The sequence below is a fragment of the Leptodactylus fuscus genome, chromosome 5, assembly GCF_031893055.1.
Source record: "Leptodactylus fuscus isolate aLepFus1 chromosome 5, aLepFus1.hap2, whole genome shotgun sequence".
NCBI classification, from domain to species: domain Eukaryota; kingdom Metazoa; phylum Chordata; class Amphibia; order Anura; family Leptodactylidae; genus Leptodactylus; species Leptodactylus fuscus.
Window position 1 is genome coordinate 40,490,674 of NC_134269.1, and position 22,567 is coordinate 40,513,240.

Here is a 22,567-nt window from a genome sequence, read left to right on the forward strand (position 1 = left end):
GGAATTGATGTATAACAAAAGCATCTTTTGCTGTGAGCTGTGGCTGTGGTCATATACCATGTGGGGAGCCAGAAAGGTTGTCATATGTCATGTGGTGGGTCAGAAAATGTTGCTCATATACTATGTGATGGGCCATAAAAAGGGGGTCATACAGTATACTGTGTGGTGGGTCAAAAAAAGTGTATATTATACTATTTGTGGACCAAATAAGGGGATTTTTTGATTTGCTGTTGGGGGGTGTATTTTAATTTGGGGGCCCTATCATGCAACCAATGATAGCCGGTTGGGTATCTCTTTTTGGGCGGGCACCTTTCTATAGTTTGCCTCAGACAACAGAGAGGCTAGGTTCACCCCTGATTATACAGATAGAATAAGTTTTCAAAGTGGGTTGAAATGGTAGTGAAAATTTCTTATGATATAAATTCATACTTGTGTATTGAATGTGCCAACTGGATGGTGGACAAGGAAATTGTGAGAGCTACTTGTGCTTGTTAGCAGATCATACAATTCTATTAGTGGTCTGTCTAGGCTTTCCAGGACCTGTTCGCTGCACGTGTGCCTATGTGTGCCATAACCTCTGCTCCTAAACCACCTAACAGCTAGGTAAGAATGACCTAGATAGTGGGCAATTTGCTGAAGCAACCATACTGCAGTCAGTGGGGTCTCACCAAGAGGTACACAACCAAAAAGTAGCCTCTGAGAGCCTTTTTTTATAGGACAGCAAGGAAGCATTTTTAGGTCTTCTTGAGGCAAGAACCAGTGCTGAGCCAAGTGTGCATGTGTATTGGGATTCTGGTAAGATTCTGTTTTGATATTCTTAAAGTTGCCATCTGAAGTAAGTCACCGGTTTAAATGGATATTCCACATCAATATAATATTGGCGGGGTTCAACTCCTGGAGCTGACCAGTCAATGAGGCCAAGCTTTCAATATCTTTCCTGGATGCTAAATAGTATACAGAGCTGTGTTAGTTCTAGTGTGACTACTGAATGTGATAAAGCGTGGTTCTGCAGGCTGATGACGTGGGTGATGACGCGGAGGAATGGCGTTGGCCTAAGAAGACAAAGATATCGCTGGAGGGTCTTTGGGGAGCACAGAGGACACCCCCTGTCCTTTCTGAAGACTCAAGAAGAGATAATAAATTTCTCAGGAATGGCGGTGCGGATCAGAATAACAAAAGGTAGGAGTAGAATAGCCTTTCTAAAGACTATTCTGATGTGGTATCTGTAGAAAAGGGGATTCTAATGAGAGAATACCTTTAAAGTCCTGGAATACTCCTTTAAATTTCAGAGTAGTTTTATTTATTTTGATCAGTAAACTGTAGATAACTCCTATAGCAGAGCTCAGTAGTGTATGGAAACAGACATAGTAAAAAGATATGATGATGACAATGGCATGCGGCATCTGTCACCTCATTCCGCAGGACCTCAGTATAACATTTCAGCACTCTGGTCAGCGCCTCATTTATATTCTGTTTTCCCGCTATGTCCACTTCAATGTGGCATCTTCCTATAAAGCCTTCTGTTTAGCTGAATCGATTACCTTATGGCCATTCCAACCACTGGTGTCCCATACATCCCATGCTGTTGAGCAATGTACTCTTTCAGTGCTGTTCACTTTCATGAACATCAGAAACTGACTCATATTTTAGTTTTGCGCCTTCTCGGGGTTTGTTGCAAGACTTAACAGTGGAAAAACAGAGAAAAAAAAAAATCCAACTTTAAGTTAGTTTGTAAGTTTTGTTATTTACCATTTACTGTATGTGAACTGAATGGGTTTTTCTACTAAAAAGGAACAATAAGAGGTACAGAAAGATGTGACTACTGAATGTGACAAAGAGGAAGGTAAAAGGCAGCCAAAATATATATTGTCAAGGTGCAGAGAAGCACTTACACAAAAGTACATTCAAAGACCCCCACTGGTGCATAAAATAATGCTGAATGCTCAGGAATAGAATTGTATATCATTTTAGACAGTCGTAGCTGAAAAAGAGTCAGGGACAAGAACAGGGTACTAAATGTGCGCATATATAGTATATAAGTATTCTTAGTTAACCCTACATGTTTGTCATCTATGTTTGATAATAAAAGTACAAAAAATACTCTAATTGTACTCTAAAAGTGTCTGACATATGTGTGGTCCAGTGCAGGTCTTGCGTAGGCCTCAGCCCCAGGTGTAGGTCCTGGCCTCGTTAATGGGCCATAATGGACTTAATGGACTTCAAGGCAGATCCTGGGAGCAAAAGGAGGCCCCTGGGTCTATCCTGAAATACTGAGAGTCTGGTGAGATTGTACTGTGCTATTTTTGTTTGTTTGTGTAAGCCACATGTATAGTTAGATTTTTATTGTTTAGTTAGTGCTCGGACGAGCAGGGTTTTCTTTAATATTTTGTCTAATGTTAAGGCTTCATTTTATTTTGCTAATTCTGTACCTATTTTCACAATAAACCTGTTTGTACCAGACATTGTGTCCCTGTCTCTGACTGGTTGGGTCTGCACCATTGTTGCTACCGTGCAACCTTCACCACAGTATATATTATTTTTATTTATTTTTTTCTGTACCTGTTTATGAAGGACAGGGGTTTGCCATACTGAAACACAGGGGCTCAGTGGTTAGCATGTTTGCGTGGATTTCCTCCCATTCTACAAAGACACACTGATAGGAAAAAAAAAAAATAAATATATATATATATATATATATATATATATATATATATATATATATATATATACTGTATATATAATATATATATATATACTGTATATATAATATATATATATATATATATATATATATATATTATATACTGTATATATATATTATATATATATATATATATGTATATATAATATAATATATTGTATATATGATATATAATAATAATAATAATAATAATAATAATAATAATAATAATATATATATATATATACAGTCCTATGAAAAAGTTTGGGCACCCCTATTAATCTTAATCATTTTTAGTTCTAAATATTTTTTTGGTGTTTGCAGCAGCCATTTCAGTTTGATATATCTAATAACTGATGGACACAGTAATATTTCAGGATTGAAATGAGGTTTATTGTACTAACAGAAAATGTGCAATATGCATTAAACCAAAATTTGACCGGTGCAAAAGTATGGGCACCTCAACAGAAAAGTGACATTAATATTTAGTAGATCCTCCTTTTGCAAAGATAACAGTCTCTAGTCGCTTCCTGTAGCTTTTAATCAGTTCCTGGATCCTGGATAAAGGTATTTTGGACAAACAATTCAAGTTCAGTTAAGTTAGATGGTCGCCGAGCATGGACAGCCCGCTTCAAATCATCCCACAGATGTTCAATGATATTCAGGTCTGGGGACTGGGATGGCCATTCCAGAACATTGTAATTGTTCCTCTGCATGAATGCCTGAGTTGATTTGGAGCAGTGTTTTGGATCATTGTCTTGCTGAAATATCCATCCCCGGCGTAACTTCAACTTCGTCACTGATTCTTGAACATTATTCTCAAGAATCTGCTGATACTGAGTGGAATCCATGCGACCCTCAACTTTAACAAGATTCCCGATGCCGGCATTGGCCACACAGCCCCAAAGCATGATGGAACCTCCACCAAATTTTACAGTGGGTAGCATGTGTTTTTCTTGGAATGCTGTTTCTTTTTGGACGCCATGCATAACGCCTTTTTTTATAACCAAACAACTCAATTTTTGTTTCCAAAATGAAGCTGCCTTGTCCAAATGTGCTTTTTCATACCTCAGGCAACTCTATTTGTGGCGTACGTGCAGAAACGGCTTCTTTCTCATCACTCTCCCATACAGCTTCTATTTGTGCAAAGTGCGCTGTATAGTTGACCGATGCACAGTGACACCATCTGCAGCAAGATGATGCTGCAGCTCTTTGGAGGTGGTCTGTGGATTGTCCTTGACTGTTCTCACCATTCTTCTTCTCTGCCTTTCTGATATTTTTCTTGGCCTGCCACTTCTGGGCTTAACAAGAACTGTCCCTGTGGTCTTCCATTTCCTTACTATGTTCCTCACAGTGGAAACTGACAGGTTAAATCTCTGAGACAACGTTTTGTATCCTTCCCCTGAACAACTATGTTGAACAATCTTTGTTTTCAGATCATTTGAGAGCGGGCTGTCCATGTTCGGCGACCATCAAACTTAACTGAACTTGAATTGTTTTGTAGAAAGAAATGGTCCAAAATACCTTCATCCAGGATCCAGGAACTGATTAAAAGCTACAGGAAGCGACTAGAGGCTGTTATCTTTGCAAAAGGAGGATGTACTAAATATTAATGTCACTTTTCTGTTGAGGTGCCCATATTTTTGCACCGGTCAAATTTTGGTTTAATGCATATTGCGCATTTTCTGTTAGTACAATAAACCTCATTTCAATCCTGAAATATTTCTGTGTCCATCAGTTATTAGATATATCAAACTGAAATGGCTGCTGCAAACACCAAAATATTTAGAACTAAAAATGATTAAGATTAATAGGGGTGCCCAAACTTTTTCATAGGACTGTATATATAGGGCTCACATTCTACATAAAAAGAGAGAGATACTGCTCTTTCATGTTAATCTTCAGAAATTTGCTTTAAATCTTTCCTGACATCAGTCAAAATAGTAGAACAGAGTCTTTAAACATGGTGGTCAGGTCATGGACTATCATAGCCACTGATTCTCCACAAATGACTTTTTTTTTTCTAATTCCCATTATGAATTTTTTTTCCAGCTTCCAAATATATTGCAGAGGATATTAAATGTTCCTATTACCAGGACATAGACCCTTCTACCAACTAGTGGGATAATGAAATGCCCTGTCCCATCTTCAGTCGGATTCTGCTCAAATCCCCCATTAAAGTGAATGAGAGTAAGATATCTTTGTCCAGATGGCTGGAAGATTTCCACAGTGGATTTTGCATGACTTGTCTAGCTGTGTGAACTTACCCTAGCAGAGTAAGGGCACAATACAGGTCTATAAGGAAAGATGTGATTTGCCACAACAGACGAGTCGAGGTCTTCTTTAAATCTGTAGTCTAGCTGAAAATCAGATTAAAATGTAATAACAATAATGTGCAAACCCTACGTGAATGCCCAGGGAAACAATGCAATCTGTTAAACAAAACCTGTCAAATCCATCAGTTTCCCTCCTCCATTGTTTTAAAATATACATCAGCTTTGTCATTTCGCTTTACAGTATCCGAAATATGTGACAATTAAAGTTAAGGATCCCAAGGCTTTCGAATATTTTACTTCATAAACAGGTAGACAACTAACCTCATTAACACAGCAGTCACAATGGTGACACATTACTGATCATCAGAGACGCTCTCGGGTCATCAGTACCGTGACAGATGGTAGATTATCATAGAGACACATGTAACGAAAAAAACGCAGACAAAATAGCTAAGTAAGCAAGGAGAACCATAAATAAAACATAACCACTTTCAGCTAAAGAGCTTGTGACTGTACTAACATATACATAAAATGTATACAGATATATGACAGGTTCTACATCATCGCAACACTCCAATCCATCCAACACCATGCATCTTTAAGCCGTCAGTATATAGAGAGGCGATACTGCAGGCTCAGACTCTAACAACCTTCGCAAATGACCTACAGCTACTACGAGCATGAAAAGGTCAACGACCAAACTAGGATTTTAGTTCAACGTCCGGTACGAAAAATACACACGGGTTGATCCAAGGAGAGTTTATGTAGAGATGTATTTTCTGTCTACATAGTCTAATCTGGGCTACCAAGCAAAAAATCAGAGATGACTTTAACCGCAGAAGACAACCTGCTTGCCTACGAAGAGGAATCTAAATCTCCTGAGCATTCATGCATTCTTACGTGAAGTATCCGGGAAAGGAACGTTGATCTGTTAGTATGCCCAGCAGCCAACCTTGGCATTAACCTGTCAAAACGAGATGTTTAACGCTACATGATCTTACTCGGCTTCTATCAAACCAAGCTGAAAGTTTTTAGAACAAGAATTATTACATCTTGTTTCTTACAGAGGTTGTGTAACCCAGGTGTGCTGTATCACGTAGTCTGACCGCACATTACCATCACTACTTCAGCCATACTGACTTCAACTTTCTTAGCAATTACAGTCTTGTACAGTAGAAATAGTGGTGTTGTAGCCTACTTTTTATTCATTCATTTAGTTATTTATTTAGATTACATGATTTATTTATTGAGATTACTTTTAGTTATTTTTTTTAATTTTTTAATTTATTTATTGAGCTTACTTTTTTTTTTTTTATTGTCTCTCTCTTGCTTGCGGTAGTTGTGTCTGTATGAACTGAGAGTGAGGCAGGTGGTTTGGACTCCGCATCCAGAAATGAACGCAGACATGGTGGGAAAGTTCATGGGAGACTGTGTAGGAGAGGAGCAAGTTCCTCTTTTCCAGCAATGCGGACTTATTTGTTTATTCAACAAAAGTTGTCCGCCATGCTACATAGGCAGTGAAGTTGCGACACGGTTACATTCACTGTCTCTGAAACCTTACTAGATCATATTACATTACCACTTCTCCCCTTATATCTTCCGAGAAAACGCCCTCCCATACATTGCCTATGCTGCTGTGATCACAGGACTTACTATAAGTAGCTATTTCTCTATACAGATACACAAACAGGGTGTAATTTACTATATGGGTAAGATAGATAGATAGATAGATAGATAGATAGATAGATAGATAGATAGATAGATAGATAGAAGATAGATAGATAGATAGATAGATAGATAGATAGATGTTGTTTAATTCTATTTATGCCCGTGTCATCAGCAGGGAGAAAGTACAGGGCTGCCTCATATTAATATGAATGGATTGTGCGGTCTGCATGTGAATTAGCCTACTCAAGCACTCATAGAGCGCTCAATTTTTTCATTCTAGATTAGTTACTTGAATTAACACACTGATGAGAATTTTCTTTTAAGCGTATCACTGGTGATATGGTTTAATTATATTCCTGGAAATGTTCCATGTCAACACGACCTGAGGTGTCTTACTAGAAACTTAGAGTTATAAAGGAAAGAACAACAGAGGCAATGGGAAGAATTTACGATTTCCTGTACGCCAGAGAACTGATGTAAAGGGGCAAGATGACCGTGAAAAATGGACGGTAGTATGAATCCAACCTGAGTCACCATAGAAAACTGGCATGGAGTTATACCATACATCTGTGCCAATCTGGTGTAGATCTCATTTCTGGCACAATGAACATCCCGTATCAAGACTCTTAGTAGTTCATGCGCTTCTCATTTTAATGGCGGAATTAACAATATGTCAGTCTTAATAAATTCCCCCCAATGTTTGTGTACTGTTTACTGCCTAAATGGATCCCAAGTGGACCTACAGTAACACGTGTCCGTTACACAAACTCTACCAGTTACACATGGACACACAAACTCTATTTTCGCGCTTCCCTACCCATTTTTTCATTACTTTGGTTAGGCCAACAATTATCTGCAAACTATAGACCCTAAAATGACGCTAATGTATTCATCGGTTTACTGTATTTTAACACATTAGGTGGTCTACAAGTGCGCAAATTCCCAGGGGCTTTTACCATCAACAAAAATGTTTCCCTTTACATTACTGACATCCTCTTGTGTTTGTCAGGAATAAAACCTCTGCAGGATACCAATTCCGCTAATACTGACACGAGCACACCTAAGTATTCATGATCACACCTTGTTCAGAGTCATCGAGGCCCCATATATTGATGTGTTGCTCCTTCTGGAAAAGAATAAATAATAATTGCCTTTTATCACAATAGGCAACCTAACACAGAGAAATTGATGTTACATCTCTATACTAAGTAACTGGCAAGCAATGTCACAGTCGTAACATAGTCATTTCCAGTGTTGTCTAGAATGTCAGCTGAGCCTATGGGATGAGTTTAATGGAAGATGTATCATACAGATACAGAAAAAAACAGCTAAGAACAACAACAATCTAACAAGATAAGCAAAGAGACGAACCAATGGATGTTATTCAACATGCCATCTCTTGTATCTTCTTAGAGTTGCTGTTGGGGTAAAGATGGAAAACCATTACACACACTAGGTCAGGGGTTCCCAAAAGATCAGCAGCCATATTGTAACACAGTACTACACAGCCCCATGTGATAGTTACATAGTAGATGAGGTTATATGAAGACATCAGTCCATCAAGTCCAACCTATAACCCTACAATCCACTACAGTGTTGAGCCAGGGGATGGCAAAAAATCTCATGAGGCTTATACCAACTGCCCAAAGTCAGGGGGAAAAAAATCCTTCCTGGCTCCAATCTGGCAGTCAGTATAAGCCCCGGATCAACATGTCCTTAAAATCTAGAGTCCATAACCTGTAATATATATTTTTCTTTTCAAGAAAGGCATCCAGGCCCTCTTTGAACTTGTTGATACGACTATAGATTAGGATATAACTATGGAATCTGAATTAAGGAGGACGAGAGCAGCCTAAGGGCTCGTTTGCATCTGCGCCCCGGCTCTCTGTTATGCAGGTTTCCGTTTCCTGCCTTAAACTGGTGTTTCCGTAGGTATAATTTTCATGCTACGATTTCCAAAATTGCGCCAGTTTTGGAAATCGTGGCGTGTCCGCACTTTGGTTTTTACTGCAAAGTGGGTATTGTATTTGCTAGAATCTCAGCCACTTTGCCATTACTGTAAAATACCACGATATTTCCCACGGTGTTTCCACCAGGGGCAAATCGCTGCATTTCCGTCCCGTGGGGCCCCATGAACATAACCATTTCAATTTGTAGACAATTAAAAGTTAAATATATTTGCACATATAGTTATAAAATGTTTGCCATTTTTAAGATTTTTTATAACTATTTTAGTCTTGTCCAGATAGGTTGTCAGTGACAATACAATCCTGATTGCAGAGACTGTAATGGTCGATATTTAGACATGATTTGTATCGTGGATGGGTTATCTTTAAAAATCTGCCAAATTTTTAATGCTCATTTTTGTAAAAATGTTTCACTTAAGTTTACAAATTTAAATATTGTTATGTTCATTGGAAAATCCCTTTAAATAAAAGTGAAATATGATACTAACATAAATAGATAGATAGATAGATAGATAGATAGGAGATAGATAGATAGATAGATAGATAGATAGATAGATAGATAGATAGATAGATAGATAGATAGATGATAGATAGAGAGATAGGAGATATAGATAGATAGATAGATAGATAGATAGATAGATAGATAGATAGATAGATAGATAGATAGATAGATAGATAGATAGATGATAGATAGAGAGATAGGAGATATAGATAGATAGATAGATAGATAGATAGATAGATAGATAGATAGATAGATAGATGATAGAGAGATAGATAGATAGATAGATAGATAGATAGATAGATAGATAGATAGATAGAAGAAAGATATGTGATAGATAGATAGATAGATAGATAGATAGATAGATAGATGATAGATATATAATAGATAGATAGATGATAGATAGATAGATAGATGATAGATAGAGAGATAAGAGATAGATAGATAGATAGATAGATAGATAGATAGATAGATAGATAGATAGATAGATGATAGATAGAGAGTAGAGATGAGCGAACACTAAAATGTTCGAGGTTCGAAATTCGATTCGAACAGCCGCTCAATGTTCGTGTGTTCGAACGGGTTTCGAACCCCATTATAGTCTATGGGGAAGAGATACTCGTTAAGGGGGAAACCCAAATCCGTGTCTGGAGGGTCACCAAGTCCACTAAGACAACCCAGGAAATGATGCCAACACCTCTGGAATGACACTGGGACAGCAGGGGAAGCATGTCTGGGGGCATCTAACACACCAAAGACCCTCTATTACCCCAACATCACAGCCTAACAACTACACACTTTACACACTCAATACCACCTCTCTGACAGTAGGAAAACACCTTGAAACATGTGTATTTGGCACTTGCAGTGAGGAGAGCTTGTCACCAGCAGTGAATTTGGCCCTTGTAGTAAGTTGAGGTTGGCACCAACATTTGTTTTGAAAATCAGGGTGGATTGAGCCTCTAACCAGCAGAGTTTGGGCAAATTCATGGTGGAGGGAGCCTCTAAAAACCCCAGTTTGGACCAATTCATGGTGGAGGGAGCCTCTAAAAACCCCAGTTTGGACCAATTCATGGTGGAGGGAGCCTCTAAAAAACCCAGTTTGGACCAATTCATGGTGGAGGGAGCCTCTAAAAACCCCAGTTTGGACCAATTCATGATGGAGGGAGCCTCTAAACAGCCCAGTTTGGACCAATTCATGGTGGAGGGAGCCTCTAAACAGCCCAGTTTGGGCAAATTCATGGTGGAGGGAGCCTCTAAAAACCCCCAGTTTGGACCAATTCATGGTGGAGGGAGCCTCTAAAAACCCCAGTTTGGACCAATTCATGGTGGAGGGAGCCTCTAAACAGCCCAGTTTGGGCAAATTCATGGTGGAGGGAGCCTCTAAACAGCCCAGTTTGGGCAAATTCATGGTGGAGGGAGCCTCTAAAAACCCCCAGTTTGGACCAATTCATGGTGGAGGGAGCCTCTAAAAACCCCAGTTTGGACCAATTCATGATGGAGGGAGCCTCTAAACAGCCCAGTTTGGACCAATTCATGAAGGAGGGAGCCTCTAAACAGCCCAGTTTGGACCAATTCATGATGGAGGGAGCCTCTAAACAGCCCAGTTTGGACCAATTCATGGTGGAGGGAGCCTCTAAGCAGCCCAGTTTGGGCAAATTCATGGTGGAGGGAGCCTCTAAAAACCCCCAGTTTGGACCAATTCATGGTGGAGGGAGCCTCTAAAAACCCCAGTTTGGACCAATTCATGGTGGAGGGAGCCTCTAAAAACCCCAGTTTGGACCAATTCATGATGGAGGGAGCCTCTAAACAGCCCAGTTTGGACCAATTCATGGTGGAAAGAGCCTCTAAAAACCCCAGTTTGGACCAATTCATGGTGGAGGGAACCTCTAAACAGGCCAGTTTGGGCAAATTTATGGTGGAGGGAGCCTCTAAACAGGCCAGTTTGGGCAAATTCATGGTGGAGGGAGCCTCTAAACAGCCCAGTTTGGGCAAATTCATGGTGGAGGGAGCCTCTAAAAACCCCAGTTTGGACCAATTCATGGTGGAGGGAGCCTCTAAAAACCCCAGTTTGGACCAATTCATGGTGGAGGGAGCCTCTAAACAGCCCAGTTTGGACCAATTCATGGTGGAGGAAGCCTCTAAAAACCCCAGTTTGGACCAATTCATGGTGGAGGGAGCCTCTAAACAGCCCAGTTTGGACCAATTCATGGTGGAGGGAGCCTCTAAAAACCCCAGTTTGGACCAATTCATGGTGGAGGGAGCCTCTAAAAACCCCAGTTTGGACCAATTCATGGTGGAGGGAGCCTCTAAAAACCCCAGTTTGGACCAATTCATGGTGGAGGGAGCCTCTAAAAACCCCAGTTTGGACCAATTCATGATGGAGGGAGCCTCTAAAAACCCCAGTTTGGACCAATTCATGGTGGAGGGAGCCTCTAAAAAACCCAGTTTGGACCAATTCATGGTGGAGGGAGCCTCTAAAAACCCCAGTTTGGACCAATTCATGATGGAGGGAGCCTCTAAACAGCCCAGTTTGGACCAATTCATGGTGGAAAGAGCCTCTAAAAACCCCAGTTTGGACCAATTCATGGTGGAGGGAGCCTCTAAACAGGCCAGTTTGGGCAAATTTATGGTGGAGGGAGCCTCTAAACAGGCCAGTTTGGGCAAATTCATGGTGGAGGGAGCCTCTAACCAGCCCAGTTTGGACCAATTCATGGTGGAGGGAGCCTCTAAAAACCCCAGTTTGGACCAATTCATGGTGGAGGGAGCCTCTAAACAGCCCAGTTTGGACCAATTCATGGTGGAGGGAGCCTCTAAAAACCCCAGTTTGGACCAATTCATGGTGGAGGGAGCCGCTAAACAGCCCAGTTTGGACCAATTCATGGTGGAGGGAGCCTCTAACCAGCAGAGTTGGTGGAAATCAGGGTGGAGGGAGCCTCTAACCAGCAGAGTTGTGGGAAAGCAGGGTGGAGGGAGCCTCTAACCAGCAGAGTTGGGGGAAATCAGGGTGGAGGGAGCCTAGTATTAGCAGAATTGTGCAACGCTTATGGTGGATGAGTATGAGGATGCGGAGGAATTGGAGAGGTTGAGTACAGACATGGAGTTTCATGTTGGGGTGCTTTACACAGGTGGGCCCAAAAATGAAGGCTCTATCCAGTGGTGGTTCATTTTTATCAAAGTGAGCCGGTCGGCACTCTCAGCTGACAGACGGGTGCGCTTGTCAGTGATGATGCCACCGGCTGCACTGAACACCCTCTCAGATAGGACGCTGGCGGCAGGACAGGACAGCACCTCCAAGGCATATAGGGCAAGTTCAAGCCACAGGTCCAACTTCGACACCCAATACGTGTAGGGCGCAGAGGGGTCGGAGAGGACAGGGCTGTGGTCGGAAAGGTATTCCCGCAACATGCGCCTATACTTCTCACGCCTGGTGACACTAGGACCCTCCGTGGCAGCACTTTGGCGAGGGGGTGCCATCAAGGTGTCCCAGACCTTAGACAGTGTGCCCCTCATTTGTGTGGACCGGTGAGAACTTGGTTGCCTACTGGAGGAACTGCCCTCCCTGCCGCCAACGTCACATGCTGGAAACATCTCCATCATATTCTGCACCAATTGCCTGTGGCAAGCATTGATGCGATTGGCCCTCCCCTCTACCGGAATAAAAGACGAGATGTTGTTTTTATACCGGGGGTCAAGGATAGCAAAGATCCAGTACTGGTTGTCCTCCATGATTTTGACAATACGCTTGTCGGTTGTAAAGCACCCCAACATGAACTCAGCCATGTCTGCCACAGTGTTAGTTGGCATGACTCCTCTGGCCCCACCGGAAAGTTCAATCTCCATTTCCTCCTCATCCTCCATGTCTACCCATCCGCGCTGCAACAATGGGACGATTCGAAGTTGCCCGGAAGCCTCCTGTATCACCATCACATCATCGGACAACTCTTCTTCCTCCTCCTCCTCCTCCATTAAAAGCGATGAAGCGGACAGATGTGTGGACCTACTCTCCAGCTGTGACGGATCGGATGCTATCCCTAACTCCTCTGTGTGATCTGAGTTATCCCTGATGTCAATCAGGGATTCTCTCAGAACACACAAGAGCGGGATTGTAAGGCTCACCATCGCATCCTCAGAGCTCACCCTCCTTGTGGACTCCTCAAACACCCGTAGGATGTCACAAATGTCTCTCATCCATGGCCACTCATGGATGAGAAACTGAGGCAGCTGACTTTGTGGCACCCTAGGGTTTTGTAGCTGGTATTCCATCAAAGGTCTCTGCTGCTCAACCACTCTATTCAACATCTGAAACGTTGAGTTCCAGCGTGTGGGGACGTCGCACAAAAGCCGGTGTTGTGGCACATGCAGGCGTTGCTGGAGAGATTTTAAGCTAGCAGCGGCTACTGTCGACTTGCGAAAGTGGGCGCACATGCGCCGCACTTTCACCAGTAGCTCTGGAACATTGGGGTAGCTCTTTAGGAAACGTTGCACCACTAGGTTGAAGACGTGGGCCAGGCATGGAACATGTTGGAGTCCGGCAAGCTCCAGAGCTGCTACCAGGTTCCGGCCGTTATCACAAACGACCATGCCTGGGCCCAGGTGCAGCGGCTCAAACCATATTGCCGTCTCATCGAGGAGGGCATCCCTCACCTCGGAGGCAGTGTGCTGTCTGTCCCCCAAGCTGATCAGCTTCAGCACAGCCTGCTGACGTCTACCAACGCCAGTGCTGCAAAGTTTCCAACTCGTAGCTGGGGTCAATCTAACAGCGGAGGAGGAGGCGGTGGCGGAGGAGGAGGCGGTAGAGGAGGAGGAGGAGGGGGGTGTTCTTCTCGTGTCCCTGCCAGGAATGTTAGGCGGGGAGACGAGGTACACCGGGCCAGTTTGGGAAGCAGTCCCAGCCTCAACTACATTCACCCAGTGTGCCGTCAGTGAAATGTAGCGTCCCTGTCCGCATGCACTTGTCCACGCGTCGGTGGTCAAGTGGACCTTTGTGCAAAGCGCGGAACTAAGGGCCCGCCTGATGTTGAGTGACACGTGCTGGTGCAAGGCGGGGACGGCACACCGGGAGAAGTAGTGACGGCTAGGGACGGCATAGCGAGGTGCCGCAGTTGCCATCAGGTCCAGGAAGGCGGGAGTTTCAACAAGCCGGAACGCCAACATCTCCTGGGCCAGCAGTTTAGCGATGTTGGCGTTCAAGGCTTGCGCGTGTGGGTGGTTAGCAGTGTATTTCTGCCGCCGCTCCAATGTCTGAGAGATGGTGGGTTGTTGTAAAGAAGCGCCTGATGGTGCCTTTGATGGTGCAGGAGAAGGAGATAAGACAGGAACAGGGGAGGATGAGGGAGAAGTCAACAAAGTGGCGGAGGCAGATGAAGTGGTGTCCTGGCTCGTCCTCTGGAGTGCATCGCCAGCACAGTCAGCAGTGGCAGTGGCAGAGGCAGAGGCAGTGGCAGAGGCAGTGGCAGTGGCGTGAACGGCAGGCGGCCTTTGTCCTGCCGTTGCTGCCTGCCACTGATTCCAGTGCTTGGATTCCAAATGACGGCGCATTGAAGTGGTGGACAGGTTGCTCTTCTCAGAGCCCCTAATCAATTTCGAGAGGCAAATTGTGCAGACAACACTATATCTGTCCTCGGCGCATTCCTTGAAAAAACTCCACACCTTCGAGAAACGTGCCCTCGAGGTGGGAGTTTTTCGGGGCTGGGTACGAACTGGAACATCTTGGGAGATTCCGGGTGTGGCCTGGCTTCGCCTAAGCTGCTGACCTCTGCCTCTGCCTCTAGCTACCCTTTTTGGTGCTGCACTTGCCTCAACATCCACACTACTTTCCCCGCTTGACATCCCCCCTGTCCAGGTCGGGTCAGTGTCCTCATCATCCACCACTTCCTCTTCCAACTCCTGTCTCATCTCCTCCTCCCGCACAATGCGCCGGTCAACTGGATGCCCTGACGGCAACTGCGTCACATCATCGTCGATGAGGGTGGGTTGCTGGTCATCCACCACCAAATCGAACGGAGATGGAGGAGACTCTAGTGTTTGAGCATCTGGACACAGATGCTCCTCTGTTAGGTTCTTGGAATCGTGACGTGGAGAGGCAGGTTGAGGGACAATGAAAGGAGCGGAGAACAGCTCTGGGGAGCAGGGACAGTTGGGGTTATTGTTCTGTGAAGCTTGGGAATTTTGGGAGGAAGGAGGACAAGACTGTTGGGTAATAGGAGGAGAGGAGGCAGAGTCTGACTGGCTGCTGGACAATGTGCTGTAAGCGTTCTCTGACAGCCATTGCAAGACCTGTTCCTGGTTCTCGGGCCTACTAAGGTTTATACCCTGCAGTTTAGTTAATGTGGCAAGCAACCCTGGCACTGTGGAGTGGCGCAATGCTTGCTGCCCCACAGGAGTAGGCACGGGACGCCCTGTGGCTTCACTGCTACCTTGCTCCCCAGAACCATTCCCCCGACCTCGCCCACGGCCTCATCCACGTCCCTTTCCGGGAGCCTTGCGCATTTTGAATTCCCAGTTAGAAATTGGCACTATATACCAGTAGCAAAAATTGTGGGTGCACGTAACCCCAATATATTCTTTGAATTCCCAGTCAGACAATGGCACTATATACCAGTAGTAAAAATTGTGGGTGCACGTAACCCCAATATATTCTTTGAATTCCCAGTCAGACAATGGCACTGTATACCAGTAGTAAAAATTGTGGGTGCACGTAACCCCAATATATTCTTTGAATTCCCAGTCAGACAATGGCACTATATACCAGTAGCAAGAAATGAGGGTATTTATAACCCCAATATATTCTTTGAATTCCCAGTCAGACAATGGCACTGTATACCAGTAGTAAAATTGTGGGTGCACGTAACCCCAATATATTCTTTGAATTACCAGTCAGAAACTGGCACTATATGGCAGTAGCAAGAAATGAGGGTATTTGTAACCCCAATATATTCTTTGAATTCCCAGTCAGAAACTGGCACTGTATACCAGTAGTAAAAATTGTGGGTGCACGTAACCCCAATATATTCTTTGAATTCCCAGTCAGACAATGGCACTGTATACCAGTAGTAAAAATTGTGGGTGCACGTAACCCCAATATATTCTTTGAATTACCAGTCAGAAACTGGCACTATATGGCAGTAGCAAGAAATGAGGGTATTTGTAACCCCAATATATTCTTTGAATTCCCAGTCAGAAACTGGCACTGTATACCAGTAGTAAAAATTGTGGGTGCACGTAACCCCAATATATTCTTTGAATTCCCAGTCAGACAATGGCACTATATACCAGTAGTAAAAATTGTGGGTGCACGTAACCCCAATATATTCTTTGAATTCCCAGTCAGACAATGGCACTGTATACCAGTAGTAAAAATTGTGGGTGCACGTAACCCCAATATATTCTTTGAATTACCAGTCAGAAACTGGCACTATATGGCAGTAGCAAGAAATGAGGGTATTTGTAACCCCAATATATTCTTTGAATTCCCAGTCAGAAACTGGCACTGTATACCAGTAGTAAAAATTGTGGGTGCACGTAACCCCAATATATTCTTTGAATTCCCAGTCAGACAATGGCACTGTATACCAGTAGTAAAAATTGTGGGTGCACGTAACCCCAATATATTCTTTGAATTACCAGTCAGAAACTGGCACTATATGGCAGTAGCAAGAAATGAGGGTATTTGTAACCCCAATATATTCTTTGAATTCCCAGTCAGAAACTGGCACTGTATACCAGTAGTAAAAATTGTGGGTGCACGTAACCCCAATATATTCTTTGAATTCCCAGTCAGACAATGGCACTATATACCAGTAGTAAAAATTGTGGGTGCACGTAACCCCAATATATTCTTTGAATTCCCAGTCAGACAATGGCACTGTATACCAGTAGTAAAAATTGTGGGTGCACGTAACCCCAATATATTCTTTGAATTACCAGTCAGAAACTGGCACTATATGGCAGTAGCAAGAAATGAGGGTATTTGTAACCCCAATATATTCTTTGAATTCCCAGTCAGAAACTGGCACTGTATACCAGTAGTAAAAATTGTGGGTGCACGTAACCCCAATATATTCTTTGAATTCCCAGTCAGACAATGGCACTATATACCAGTAGTAAAAATTGTGGGTGCACGTAACCCCAATATATTCTTTGAATTCCCAGTCAGACAATGGCACTGTATACCAGTAGTAAAAATTGTGGGTGCACGTAACCCCAATATATTCTTTGAATTCCCAGTCAGAAACTGGCACTATATGGCAGTAGCAAGAAATGAGGGTATTTATAACCCCAATATATTCTTTGAATTCCCAGTCAGACAATGGCACTGTATACCAGTAGTAAAAATTGTGGGTGCACGTAACCCCAATATATTCTTTGAATTACCAGTCAGAAACTGGCACTATATGGCAGTAGCAAGAAATTAGGGTATTTGTAACCCCAATATATTCTTTGAATTCCCAGTCAGAAACTGGCACTGTATACCAGTAGTAAAAATTGTGGGTGCACGTAACCCCAATATATTCTTTGAATTCCCAGTCAGACAATGGCACTATATACCAGTAGTAAAAATTGTGGGTGCACGTAACCCCAATATATTCTTTGAATTCCCAGTCAGACAATGGCACTGTATACCAGTAGTAAAAATTGTGGGTGCACGTAACCCCAATATATTCTTTGAATTACCAGTCAGAAACTGGCACTATATGGCAGTAGCAAGAAATGAGGGTATTTGTAACCCCAATATATTCTTTGAATTCCCAGTCAGAAACTGGCACTGTATACCAGTAGTAAAAATTGTGGGTGCACGTAACCCCAATATATTCTTTGAATTCCCAGTCAGACAATGGCACTGTATACCAGTAGTAAAAATTGTGGGTGCACGTAACCCCAATATATTCTTTGAATTCCCAGTCAGACAATGGCACTATATACCAGTAGTAAAAATTGTGGGTGCACGTAACCCCAATATATTCTTTGAATTCCCAGTCAGACAATGGCACTGTATACCAGTAGTAAAAATTGTGGGTGCACGTAACCCCAATATATTCTTTGAATTCCCAGTCAGAAACTGGCACTATATGGCAGTAGCAAGAAATGAGGGTATTTATAACCCCAATATATTCTTTGAATTCCCAGTCAGACAATGGCACTGTATACCAGTAGTAAAAATTGTGGGTGCACGTAACCCCAATATATTCTTTGAATTACCAGTCAGAAACTGGCACTATATGGCAGTAGCAAGAAATTAGGGTATTTGTAACCCCAATATATTCTTTGAATTCCCAGTCAGAAACTGGCACTGTATACCAGTAGTAAAAATTGTGGGTGCACGTAACCCCAATATATTCTTTGAATTCCCAGTCAGACAATGGCACTATATACCAGTAGTAAAAATTGTGGGTGCACGTAACCCCAATATATTCTTTGAATTCCCAGTCAGACAATGGCACTGTATACCAGTAGTAAAAATTGTGGGTGCACGTAACCCCAATATATTCTTTGAATTACCAGTCAGAAACTGGCACTATATGGCAGTAGCAAGAAATGAGGGTATTTGTAACCCCAATATATTCTTTGAATTCCCAGTCAGACAATGGCACTGTATACCAGTAGTAAAAATTGTGGGTGCACGTAACCCCAATATATTCTTTGAATTACCAGTCAGAAACTGGCACTATATGGCAGTAGCAAGAAATGAGGGTATTTGTAACCCCAATATATTCTTTGAATTCCCAGTCAGAAACTGGCACTGTATACCAGTAGTAAAAATTGTGGGTGCACGTAACCCCAATATATTCTTTGAATTACCAGTCAGAAACTGGCACTATATGGCAGTAGCAAGAAATGAGGGTATTTATAACCCCAATATATTCTTTGAATTCCCAGTCAGACAATGGCACTGTATACCAGTAGTAAAAATTGTGGGTGCACGTAACCCCAATATATTCTTTGAATTACCAGTCAGAAACTGGCACTATATGGCAGTAGCAAGAAATGAGGGTATTTGTAACCCCAATATATTCTTTGAATTCCCAGTCAGAAACTGGCACTGTATACCAGTAGTAAAAATTGTGGGTGCACGTAACCCCAATATATTCTTTGAATTCCCAGTCAGACAATGGCACTATATACCAGTAGCAAAAATTGTGGGTGTATATAGCCCCAATTCTATTGCTAGGGGACTTGCAGGGTATTTCTGAGGTGAAGGTGGGGGGGGCACACCGTTGGAACGGTGATTTGGGGTGTATATATGGGGTATACGGGAATACACTGTCAGTGTGTTCCATTCAGGATCCTGGGAAAGCTGGGTTGCGGCGATTGAGCCCGTCAGTGCCACGTTACACTGACAAGCTTCTCCCTGGAATTGAAGTTATATGTAAGCCCAATATATTCTTTGAATTCCCAGTCAGACAATGGCACTATATGGCAGTAGCAAAAATAGTGGGTGTATATAGCCCCAATTCTATTGCTAGGGGACTTGCAGGGTATTTCTGGGGTGAAGGTGAGGGGGCACACCGTTGGAACGGGTATCGGGGGTATATATCGGGTATACGGGAATACACTGACAGTGTATTCCATTCAGGATCCTGGGAAAGCTGGGTTGCGGCGATTGAGCCCGTCAGTGCCACGTTACACTGACAAGCTTCTCCCTGGAATTTAGCTCTTATAAGAGCTGTTGTGGTTGTCTTCTCCTTCCTATCCTAGCCTGTCCCTGCCTACCCAGAATCTAAGCCCTAGCTAGCTGGACGGAAACCTCCGTCCTCGGTGAATTGCAAGCTCAGAATGACGCGAACCTGGGCAGCGCTGTTCTTTTAAATTAGAGGTCACATGTTTTCGGCAGCCAATGGGTTTTGCCTACTTTTCTCAACGTCACCGGTGTCGTAGTTCCTGTCCCACCTACCCTGCGCTGTTATTGGAGCAAAAAAGGCGCCAGGGAAGGTGGGAGGGGAATCGAGTAATGGCGCACTTTACCACGCGGTGTTCGATTCGATTCGAACATGCCGAACAGCCTAATATCCGATCGAACATGAGTTCGATAGAACACTGTTCGCTCATCTCTAATAGAGAGATAGGAGTTAGATAGATAGATAGATAGATAGATAGATAGATAATAGATAGATAGATAGATAGATAGATATGTGATAGATAGATAGATAGATAGATAGATAGATATGTGATAGATAGATAGATAGATAGATAGATAGATAGATAGATAGATAGATAGATAGATAGAAATCCTTTATTATCTACCATTACAGAATACATAAAATAAACAGTATATAGTTTTCTTTAATAACATCTGGTGATTTCAGGATTTTTTTTATTTTTTTTTGCACAGCACTCCAGAGAAGAGGGGGTTAACCTGACACCATGTCACCAAATACCCCACAGACTAAGGGAATTTCAGTCCAATTATAGCTGCCTTCCCAACTTAATAGTTTTAAGATCTTCATTTTAATGGCTTTATGACTCCTGGAAATGTCAGCGATATTGCTCATAAATCAACGTCCTTTCTGTTAGCCCTCTTGGATTAATATAAGATCCCTTTAATTACATTCCTGCTGTGGGCTATCATACCTAACCCCTTCTTAGGGTTTACTGCATTGGCCTTACTACCTCCAATTAAATAACATAAGCTGGAGACAGCAACACAGACCCTGCTAACATAAGGACAATGCCATGCAGGTATACATACTGTAGATTACTTGTATACATAATGATTTACAGTGACTAAGAACATATCAACAATACAAGAACAGCAACACTTTAACAAATGTAGTGTTAAACTAATTCACCCTTCAGGAAACCTTGTTCTATATTGTTCTATAGGCCCTACTAAGGCATATAATAGGAAAATAAAAAAATAAGTCACGTCACAAATAGACAAATATAGCATATCACTTTGTGACACAATATCACAAAACAATATTGTCTTGATAGGCTGATTATCTTGTAACATCTGGAAATATACAACTTCTATTCTATGTAAAAACAGTGGCAAATGTTATAAAATAAACAAACGGCCATCGTACTACTAGCATGACCACTCAATACTGTGCTATGATACCAGTCACACACAACTGCAGCGACCACTGGCTAAAGTGATCACATTCTGGCCACAACAAATGTAACATGAAGGGAATGCAGAAGATGCAGTCACATAGACTCATTCAAAGCAGGGAGAGAACAATATTACAGGTTATGGACTCTAGATTTTAAGGACACATTGATCCAGGGCTTATACTGACTGACAGATTGGAGTCGGCAAGGAATTTTTTTTCCCTGACATGGGGCAATTGGCATGAGCCACATGGGGTTTTGGCCTTCCCCTGGATCAAAACTGTAGGGGATTGTAGGGTTATAGGTTGTCTTAATGGACTGATGTCTTCATCCAACCTCATCTACTATGTAACTAAGTACCTATGTAACATATAAACACAGTAGTCTTAGGGAGCCCACAAGGTCTCTCTCCATGAAGAGGCTAATGTGACAAACAATACATATATAGTTACAGACCCTGATATTTTGCATTGGGACCCTGAAGCTTCCTATTATGTGGCTGCTAGCCAACATAACCTATATATACCAGTTAGTATTAGTATGTGGATGTCCTTAAGAGAGCAAGAAAGCCAAAACAGGGGAAAATGTCAAGAAAATAATATTACATCCAAAATACTGTTTATTAAAAAAAAATAATATTGAAGCGGTACTGATTGAATAGTTAAAAACATTTGGAGACACTCAGATAGGGCAGAATGTAAAAAAGTCCAAGGATGTATAGATCAGAATGCAAGAGTTGGTGCAAAGACTACAAGACTGTATAACTACATTGTAAGCCACTGTCTCATCTGCCCTGTTAAGACCACTGGTAGTTTAATGGATTTAATGGTTGTCCCGAGCAATGGTACATTCTTTGACCAAGACATGTTAGGGAGAGGGAGAAGACAGTCTCCTCCTCCCTGAGTTAAGATGAAGTTGAGTCCCTGGTTAACACCTTGATAGCTATAGTCAGTCCCAGTGTTGTTTTGCAGTCAAGAAGTGGGAAGTATCCCTGCCCAACCTTAGAGACTTGTGCGCAAGAACAGACTGTAAGGGTAACTGTTATATGGACCTCATAACTGCAACCCTTCCTGATAATCTCAGGTCAGACAGTGTACCCTTTTTGGATCCTCATCAACCTTGAAAATTGAAAGGTGTCTCCTTATTAGCAGGAAGTCCGCCATGCAAAAGAGACAGTGACAGATCCAGGGAGTACCATCCAATGCAATCTCCAGCCAAAGTGAAATTAAAGAAACGTGCCTACATTGTATGGATAAAGATTTACCTATTCTCTTGTAGCTGAGAACTGTGAGTTGTTGCTTCCCCATCAATTACTCCTGAGTCTTAACCCTGCACTCACCATTAAGGACACTCAACAACCATCAGGTTCGGGTAATCCAACCAGTAAGACATGCGCCAAGAAATACTACAACTACCAATATAC